The sequence below is a fragment of the Hyposmocoma kahamanoa genome, unplaced genomic scaffold (genome assembly GCF_003589595.1).
Source record: "Hyposmocoma kahamanoa isolate Upper Pololo Valley unplaced genomic scaffold, ASM358959v1 167, whole genome shotgun sequence".
NCBI lineage: Eukaryota > Metazoa > Arthropoda > Insecta > Lepidoptera > Cosmopterigidae > Hyposmocoma > Hyposmocoma kahamanoa.
In genome coordinates, this window is record NW_020653605.1 from 209,387 (window position 1) to 219,561 (window position 10,175).

Below are 10,175 nucleotides of genomic sequence, written 5' to 3' on the forward strand. Positions count from 1 at the left end.
ATTTATGGAAGAAGCGATATTTATTCATACAAGAAATAAATTGTCGTTGCATCTTTTTCCTCGTTAATGTGATGAAAAACATTGTAAGTATGTAGCACGGGCGGTAAAAATTACAAACCTTGAGTCATTAAAGCCCTTCTTCGGCTTCGGGCTTCTAACGAACTCTCGTTGGTAATTTCTTATTTAACGCCCGTAATACACAATGTACTATTACACTTTTGAACCACCCTATTACAATTCATTAAAATAGGGTACACCCACAGACATATATCTAAATAGACGCCTCAAGTGTACGTACTTCGCGTGCCCAAAGTAAGTGAATTCACTTACTTGTCGCTGCTACACTTCAGAACGCGTTCGACCGTTATCGTACATAAACATCAGTCGAAAACGCGAAAAATTGCATAATTGTGCCATTATAAACTGCAAAAGCACCATAACTGTGGGTAAACGGGTAAACAGGGACGTTTCCGTCCACGGGCAAGTGATTTTGTAATCAGAAGATGCATAATGCAGTTTTACTTAGTACGATATATTTGTGATTCTTTGTTAATACGCCATGAATATCGAACGAACGCACTTTGTATATGCATTCAGTTTCATGGTACGGCCGCTTGTACATTTCTTTGGCCAAATTTAACATTTAGTGATGTATACGTTAGGCAACACTGTTTTCGATTCTGATCGATTTTGAAAACAAAGGGATGAAAATTATTATGATTTTAGCAATATTATAAAAGCGTTCTATAACTCTTTTGTTATAACGTTTAGTAACGTTTCATTTTTTTTTTTTCAGTTTTGTAGTATCTATTATCAGTAGTATCAGCTGTAATTTCGATAATTTTTGCAGCACGTTGCCTCGAACGTTCTAATATAGTGTAGTAGTAGTGAGCAAATAATTACATATATCGCCGGATATGTAGCACGAGTAATACAAAAAAATATATAATGCAAAGTATTAATAGTGCGCTGTAAAGACAGCGAGGACAAAGGTGGTCTAGTTTATCCCACCTAAGATGCTATCCAAATATGCAGAGTAGCAGAGTTAGAAATCCGAGAACTAATAAGCAAATCACAAAAATTCCACACGAGGCCGTCATTAAGCTCCATATCTTTCTACGTTAGTTTTGATTATAGTGACCCTCCATACCTACCCTGAGGGCAAACGAGACAACCTGTGCGCGCACGGGAACCTTATAAGTTCAGATTCTGACCCGAGATCAGCCAGTGTACATGGTCGTCACAGACCTCTGTCACTTGACTTCATCCAGTTCTTCGAGAGACTAGTGCCTCGGGTGAGTCGGCCTGAGTGCACGTACAGTACCCTCCCTATTTTCCAGATAGGTGCATAAATATACTGTGACGATAGTATAAGAATGTTAATTTCTTTAAAATCTCACCGACACTCTGGGGCCCAGAGTGTAAATTGCCTTAATCTACTTTTGGACTTAAATTTCCCCTCAAAGATCGCCATTCTTTGCCGAACTTCTTTATCGGTCCTGGCTTCTAGCAGATTTCCAAAACCTTCGCCGGCTCATTGGTCCACTTTGAGGGTGGTCTGTCACTCTGCCTTCCATTACGCGGTCACCACTCGAGAACATTTTGGCCTAATCGGTCATCAGTTCTACGATTCATGCAATTCTTTGGGCTATGTCGGTTACTCTGGTTCTTTTGCGGGTATCCTCATTTCTGATTCAATTTCGCTGAGCACTTGCGAGCATAGTTCTCGCAATTGCCCTTTGGTTGATCTTGAACCATCTTTTTTTTGAATGCTCCGTGAACCCAGTGCAGATTAATTCGTGCAAAATAGCTGCGCTGGCCGCTGGGTCACTGCCGTTATTGTGTATTTACGTCAGTGGCATATATAAATACGAAAAACGTTAAGAATTTTGGTTACAATTATGACTTAATGGTGGAAGAAGTGAAAGTAGCCAACTTTTGCAAAAAAAAAAGGTAGTCGCCAGCATTCAAACCGATATCTCCCATGAACATTACGCAAACTTAATTTTTTAGTAATTTTCTGTTATTTTTGTAAACAGCCTTAACTATTAATTAATATTATGCTCCCCGAAATTTCTAAAAAAAAAGTAAAGAAACAAAAAACAAAATTAAAAAAAAAACGAATTTTGTGTAAAAATAAACAAAAAAGAAAATAAAAACAGAACACGTCCAAAAATTAAGCTCGCGCAGTGTTGTTCATTGGAGTATAAAGGGCGAACCCTTAAGTGGACAAGGGCTTAGAAAGTGGAAATAAATTACTTTTCTACTTCGCGAAACTAGTGATGGTTAAATCGTGCAAAATTAATAAAATAAATCACACAAACGCAACTATAACATAACCACGTGGCGTACACTATATTGCTTGCCATCGTGGGGAAAGGATTGCCAATCGCCGTAAGGTTCACTCAAGATTGTTGCCCAGGATACGCCTGACGTACAGGAACGTTACGTCGTGCGGGGAGGCTCCTTTCGTGCACATCACAACCACCACTAATAATACATTTGATACGTGTTTCACAATCTCTATGAGACCCTCGGGTTTTTTGAGGCCTCTAATGTGTGACCACGTCTCAGTACCGTAAGTCATCATTGGCAAACACACTTTTACTTTTATTTCGTCGTCTTACTTTCATAAACTCTTATCTTGAAGCCCAAAGTTTCTGATATGCAAAAAATGGATTGTATATACAAATTTTGCAGGCTGATTTCACATCACATTTCCTTCACATTCACACACTGGCTTTTGGCTATTCTTAAGGCTCGAAACACAAACGCGCGATGCGACGTCGCATCGCAGAAATCTACGATCTCGCATGACGCATCGCAAGAATTTGCGAATTGCTCCGCATCGCGCATTCCTGCGATGTTAATCTTCTTTATGTTTTTTTTCTATATTTGCTTATCAATAACTTTCAAATTCAAATTCAAATTCAAAATAATCTTTATTTCATAGGTAAGCATTATTACACTTGAAATCGTCACAATGGTTAAACTCTACCGCTCATTCGTAAGGTAGATTCCCCTGAGAAGAATGAGCAAGAAACTCTAGGGGTTGCTCTTTGTAAATAACATTTACAATATTTTTTTATTTGAAACATCAGATTGAGACTACCTCCATGAGCTAAACGGGTTACTACCACGGATTTTTGTCATCCAAGTACGCAGAAGTTGTATAATAACCTTTAGTATAAAGTTTTTGTTTCACTATAGTTTTAAACCTCGTGAAAGGCAAATTTTGTATATCAACCGGAATCTTGTTATAGAAGCGTATACATTGCCCCTTAAATGATTGTTTGACTTTGTGAAGACGACTATCAAGAAAAGCTAGTTTATTTTTATTCCTCGTATTAATGTTATGTCTGTCACTATTTTTCATAAAGAAATTACTATTCCTTTTAACATAAATTATATTTTCATAAATGTATTGTGAGGCTAGTGTAAGAATGTTAATTTCCTTAAACTTATCTCTCAAAGATACTTTGGGGCCCAGATTGTAAATTGCCCTAACTGCACGTTTCTGCAGGACAAAGATTCTATTGATATCGGCGGCATTACCCCAATCCAAAATGCCGTATGTCATTAGACTGTGAAAGTAGCTGAAGTAAACCAATCTAGCGGTTTCGACGTCTGAAAGTTTCCTTATTTTTTTAATCGCGTACACTGCAGAGCTGAGCCGTTTTGACAACTTACTTATATGGGGACCCCATTGCAATTTAGCATCTAACGTTATACCTAGAAATACAACTGTATCCACAAGATTCAATTTTTCGTTTCTAACTACAATGTTTGTAACCGTCTCTCTAACATTGGGTAATGTAAATTTCACACAATTTGTTTTTTTCTCATTAAGAAGTAGGTTATTAACAGCAAACCAATCAACTACTTTAGATATAGCATTGTTCACATCGTCATAGGAACATTGGTGCCTTTTAATTTTAAATAATAAGGAAGTATCATCAGCAAACAATACTATCTCATGTTTTATACCCTCCATAAGGCTAGGTAAATCATTAATATAAACTAAAAACAAAAATGGGCCTAGAATTGAACCTTGAGGGACACCCATGCTAATTACAGACCCTGACGATCTCGTACCGTTAACATCGACCCTCTGTACCCTACCACGCAAATACGATTTAAGAAGGTCGAGATCACGTCCCGCCACACCATAATGGCGAAGTTTCCTGACCAGTGTATCATGGTGCACACAATCAAAAGCCTTGGAAAGGTCACAGAATATACCAATAGCATCATGTGAGACTTCCCATGCATCAAATATATGATTAATCAACTCTACACCAGCGTCGGTTGTAGAGCGACCCCGAGTGAAACCAAATTGTTTAGGAGACATTAAATTATTACTATAAAAATGTGCACACATCTGATTTAGAATAATTTTTTCAAATATTTTACTGAGAGTTGGTAGTATTGATATAAGTCTGAAATTGGTGGGGTCAGAAATACTACCAGATTTGAAAAGTGGAATAACTTTACTTTGCTTCATGAGGTCAGGAAAGACACCATCATCAACACATTTATTAAAGACACAGGCTAAGTAAGGCGCAATACAATCAACTATAGAACTAATTACTCTGACTGAAAGACCATCAAGATCAACAGTATTTTTTATATTTATAGACTTAAAGGCTTTAACAATATCGTTTGGAAATACATGACGGAACCTTAAATTAGTGATACTAACTGCATTATTTTCTTTTAGTAAGGATTCAGCGGCCGTGGGAGATGAATTTAACGAATTAGTAGTCAAAATTGGAATGTCGGTAAAAAAATTTTCAAATATTTTAGCAACTTCTGCGTCTGTGTTTACAATTTTGTCATTAAATCTTAGTTGAAAATCTAAGTTACGAGGTTTGACCCTTCCAGTTTTGCTATTTATAATATTCCAAGTCGTTTTTACTACATTCGCGCTGCTTTTTATTTTATTATTAATAAACATTGCTTTGGCTGCCACACAAACACGTTTAAACATTTTCGAATATTTCCTAACAAAATCATTAAAACTGTTACTAGTGTTATAAGTTCTTTCATCGTAAAGATCATATAGCCCTTGTCTACTTTTGTGAATTCCCACAGTCGCCCATTCACTAAATTTCAATGAATTATTAATAGTTATGATTTTGGACTTAAAAACATTATCACGTTCACTTTTCACTATGTTGAAAACTGAATTATACAATTTATTGGGATCGTTAACGTACGGAATGTCAGTTAGTTTAATCATTACGTTATTTCTATAAGCTTTAAGTCGACCATTATCTATCGGAACACATGTGATATCCTTTTTCGGCATTTTGTCAACAGTTATATTAAAAGTGGCCAATTGACCGCAGTGATCTGAAGTTAATTTATTTATAATAGATTTATTACTAGGTACGGCGTTGGTATAAATGTTGTCTAAACAAGTGGCAGTAGTAGAAGTTATTCTAGTAGGCACCAAAAAAAGATTCACAAGGTTATAACATTGGAAAAATGATATGAGCCTACTGCTAGCACTGGAATCTTCTAATAAGTTAACATTGAAGTCACCACAAACAGCAATATATTTATTTATATTATTTAACAGTAATGCAACACTGTTTTCTGATCCCTGATCCCTGTCGATGCCTAGTTAAAAAAAAGCGTATAGTGCCGTTGACGATCGTCTAAGGAATGATCACCCGAACCGTGGCAGTGAGACGCTTGCCGCACGAAATCGCATCGCAGCAATACGCGTCGCAGTTTTCTGAGTTGCGAATTCGCATTGCGTCGATTCACAGTTTTGTCTTGACCCAAAAGTAATTCATTCAAATTAACACCCTTGATAAGAAATTAAAAATAAATAGAAAGATTTACCATCTCCTGAATAATCACTCTTTATAAGATACGAGTTAAAAAGTAAGAAAGAAGTATGAAGAAAGTAAGAAGTGAGTTAGAAAGTAAAGGCCCATTTAGATGGAGAGAGTTTCTCGCACGCTTCGTGACGAAAACTCGTAGGCGATTATCGTAAGCAATAATCGCCATAAGATTATCGTATCATAATGTTTACATTCAGGCAAGAACTAAAATCTCAAGAACTAAGATTCGCATGCAACTTAATCGCCTCCTCGACTGTTTTAACAAAAATATGTAGTAAGGAGAGTCTTGCTTACGAGTTTTCGACTTGTCTAAACACGATCTCGTATGACATTTTTTCAAGTTCATACGACTATCTGTTTTGAGTGCGAGAATCGCCATTCGAATTCAGTGATTACTGCGGTATTGACTATGGACATATCGAAATGACGCAAAAATCATTCAAATTTGGAACTGCTGATAATATTAAGTTTTGCATTGTAGAGAAATATACATTTTTTTTTAAATTTTATAACATTTCTTAATCCAAAATTTTTTTTCGTTCTCGTTTCATTAATTCTTGTCTTAGAAAAGCAGTGATAATCAAAACACCCTCGCGCACTGCACTCGTGGTAGAAACGGCTTGCACAGAAACTCGAAATACGATTTTTGCTTTCGAGCTCTGTTTACACAGAGACTTTCAATATTGAAAGGCGAGGCGATTATCGCTCACGTGGACGGTCGATAATCGCGAATGTTTAGACGAGGAAAGTTTTTTATATTCTTTCGATAATCGTATCTTCGAGACGAAAAACTCTCCATCTAAATGGGCCTTAAGGCATCGATATGGCGCAATTTTATTATTTTACTGTTTTTTACTTAGATATAAGATGCCAAGCAGTGGCATTACAAGACTGCTGTACTCTAGATTTTAGTATTAAAGGAAACCCGTGCTAAATAACGGGACGTTAATTCAGTTCAGTGGGTTGATACAGTGATTGTTATCGAGTGCTTCAATTTTCACGATTAGTATATTTTGGAAATGAAGTTGGACTAAGTCCGTTGTGATCCTGGGACCTGTAAAGGGTCCGAGAAGTTGGTTTGTTTGAAAAAAGAAATATACGCGATTTGGTGCATTTTTAGTTTTTTTTAAGTTTTTAAGTATTAAACAGGTCGAAAGTTAAGTCGGTCATTTTTTTTTATTTAACATTTAAATTTTATTTCAACATCGAATGGGTTGATGATTTTTTTAACAAAGAAGACGTCTTTGAGGTCCGAGCTCAAAAAGTCTAGCGTCCGTTCCGACGGTACAAGGAAGATTCAGGCTTTCCAGTAGTTCGAATTTCAAAAACGAATTTTTTGAAACTTGTTTATGGTCTTGGACTGTGCCGCTAGAATTCAATGTCGGTACGAATTCTCTGGGTTGAGACCAGATCTACAAACACATCCAATAAGATGATTTAAAAAAAATTGCCAGCAGCAGTAAATACATAAAAAATGTTAAGAGAGAAATACATTTTATTCGCTACAAAACAAAGAAATAGTACATATTTCTCACTTAACAGGGTTCTGCCAGGTTACCAAGTTGCGACTACCCTCTTGTAACTCCTGAATTTTTATCCTAAAGTTGCCTGGAAGAGATTGTTTCTTAGCAATATGGCCACATGTTGTTATTGTAATTTGTAATGTACAATAAAGAATCTTTTATTCGTTCTATGTTGTGGCATTATACCTTTTCACTGTCGCACTTAAAAAATTAACATTTTTTTTAAATTTAGAGGTTTCTTACTTTTTATTTTTATGCATGTTTAGTTTATACCACAGACATATATCTAGATAGACGCCGCAAGTGTACGTACTTCGCGTGCCCAAAGTAAGTGAATTCATTTATATGCCGCTGCTACACTTCAGAACGCGCTCGACCGTTATCGTAGATAAACACCAATCGAAAACGCGAAAAATGCATAATTGTGCCATTATAAACTGCAAAAGCACCATAACTGTGGGTAAACGGGTAAACAGGGACGTTTTCTTCTACGGGCAAGTGATTTTGTAATCAGAAGAGGTATAATTTATTTTAAAAACAATTATTTTGGTTTTGTATGAATTTCGAGAAAACAACAGAGTGTATGCCTCATAATTTGTAATACATTGCTGCTTATACTTGGTACGATATATTTGTGATCCTTTGTTAATACGTCATGAATGTCAAACGAACGCACTTTTGTATAATGCATTCAGTTTCGTGGTACGCCCGCTGGTACATTCTTTTGACCAAATTTAACATTTAGTGATGACGTTAGGCAACACTATTGTCGATTCTGATCGATTTTGCAAACAAAGCGACCAAAATTATTATGACCTTGGCAATATTATAAAAATATTCTATAACTCTTTTGTTTTTATATACAGTTTTGTAGTGTCTATTATCAGTAATATGTGTAATTTCGATAATTCTTGCAGCACCTTACCTCGAACGTCCGAATATAGTGAGCAAATAATTACATACATCGCCGGATATCTAGTACGAGTAATACAAAAAAAATATATAATGCAAAGAATTAACAGTGCGCTGTCTTTACAAAAACCTGGAGTCGGTCATATGTACGAGTTCGTTGCTTTCGAGGACGAAGGTGGTCTAGTTTATCCCACTTAAGATGCTATCCAAATATGCAGAGAAGCAGAGTTAGAAATCCGGCAAATAATAAACAAATCACAAAAATTTCGCACGAGGCCGTCATTAAGTATACCTCTTCTGATTAATTAGATTTTTACCATATTTTGTCAGCAGTAACATTTTCAATCATAAATGAGGAGATCCGTAGAAGAACGAAAGTCACCGACATAGCTCGAAGGATTAGCAAGTTGAAGTAGCAGTGGGCAGGGCACATAGCTCGTAGAACTGACGGCCGTTGGGGCAGAAAGGTTCTTGAATGGAGACCACGAACCGGAAGGCGTTCAATGGGACGGCCCCTTGCTAGATGGACGGATGACCTGGTAAGGGCGGCAGGTAACCAATGGATGCACGTCGCGTCCGATCGGCTGCTCTGGAAATCGTTGGGGGAGGCCTATGTTCAGCAGTGGACGTCTTCCGGCTGATATGATGATGAAAATGATGATGAATATTTTCATTTGTCTTGCCATTTATCAATTTGATCAATTACCAACAGTCGCAAGTTCATATATTGACGTCAGTTTTCATTATTTAAGTTAATCGATACGAAGATTCTATTACAAAACGATGTTACATAATAAGCTCATATTATTCCAAGGACAATAAATTTAATATTTGAAGACGATTAAAAATTAAAGCTTAATTTTTTTTAATATTCAACATTTTTTTTAAACAAGTGAAATAAAGGAGTTAACTATCTTATTATAGTATTTTTTTTACTATATTAATATTACGACTATTTGTAATCAACAAATACTTCATCAAAAATTATTCTATTTAGAATCGATTAATTAAATGGAATACGCGTGTGTATGCGTATTCCGTTCAATCGATCGATTTATGTATCCATCACTAAATAGTTCTTGTGACATCATAGTGGGTACGAAAAATGTGGTACGCTTGGTTTTCATACAAATTGCTGTACTTGCGGCGTCTACCTAGGCATGTCTGTGGTTTATACTTATTAACTTTAGATGGTTTTAGTAAATAAGTACTGTTGTTATGGAAGTAAAAAAAGCTTTTGTTTATCTTTTTCGGAGATTTGACAAAATAGAGCATAAGCATTTGTCATTTTGTTTCATATTTATTTTATAGAGGCACAGTACAAATTTTACAGGTAATTTCTTGGCAAAAAGGCATATAACATTACTTGTTTGTTACTGCTAGTTATAGATTTATGCAGTATGTCCGGGAATATAGTAATTAATTTTTAAGAATGTCAACTATAGCCCTAGTACCGGGTTTCTTAATTTTTTCTTTCCGAAAATATGATAAAACTAGGTTTAGCGTTTACTAGGTTATATTGTTTGCTATTAAACTTAATTACATACGCATAGTTGGTGTGACGGTGGTTGTTCCATTATGTTAGGCAAGCTCGCCACGGACCCCCGGCGTTCATTACACGGACCCCTTAGCGGTCCATGGACCACAAGTAAAGAAACCATGCGCTTGTATTTTTTAAAAACCCGTAATTTAAAAAAATATAATCTCAGTACAGAGTATAAAAAAAACCGACCTCAAAAAGTCATTAATTCACTTTGCCACCCTTAAGGGTGGAATATTTTCTTCAAATTTAAATGGGACCACTACTGAGTTATACTCTTTCCAACAAAAAAGAATCATCAAAATCGGTTCACAAATGTCGAATTGAGAACCTCCTTTTTTAAGT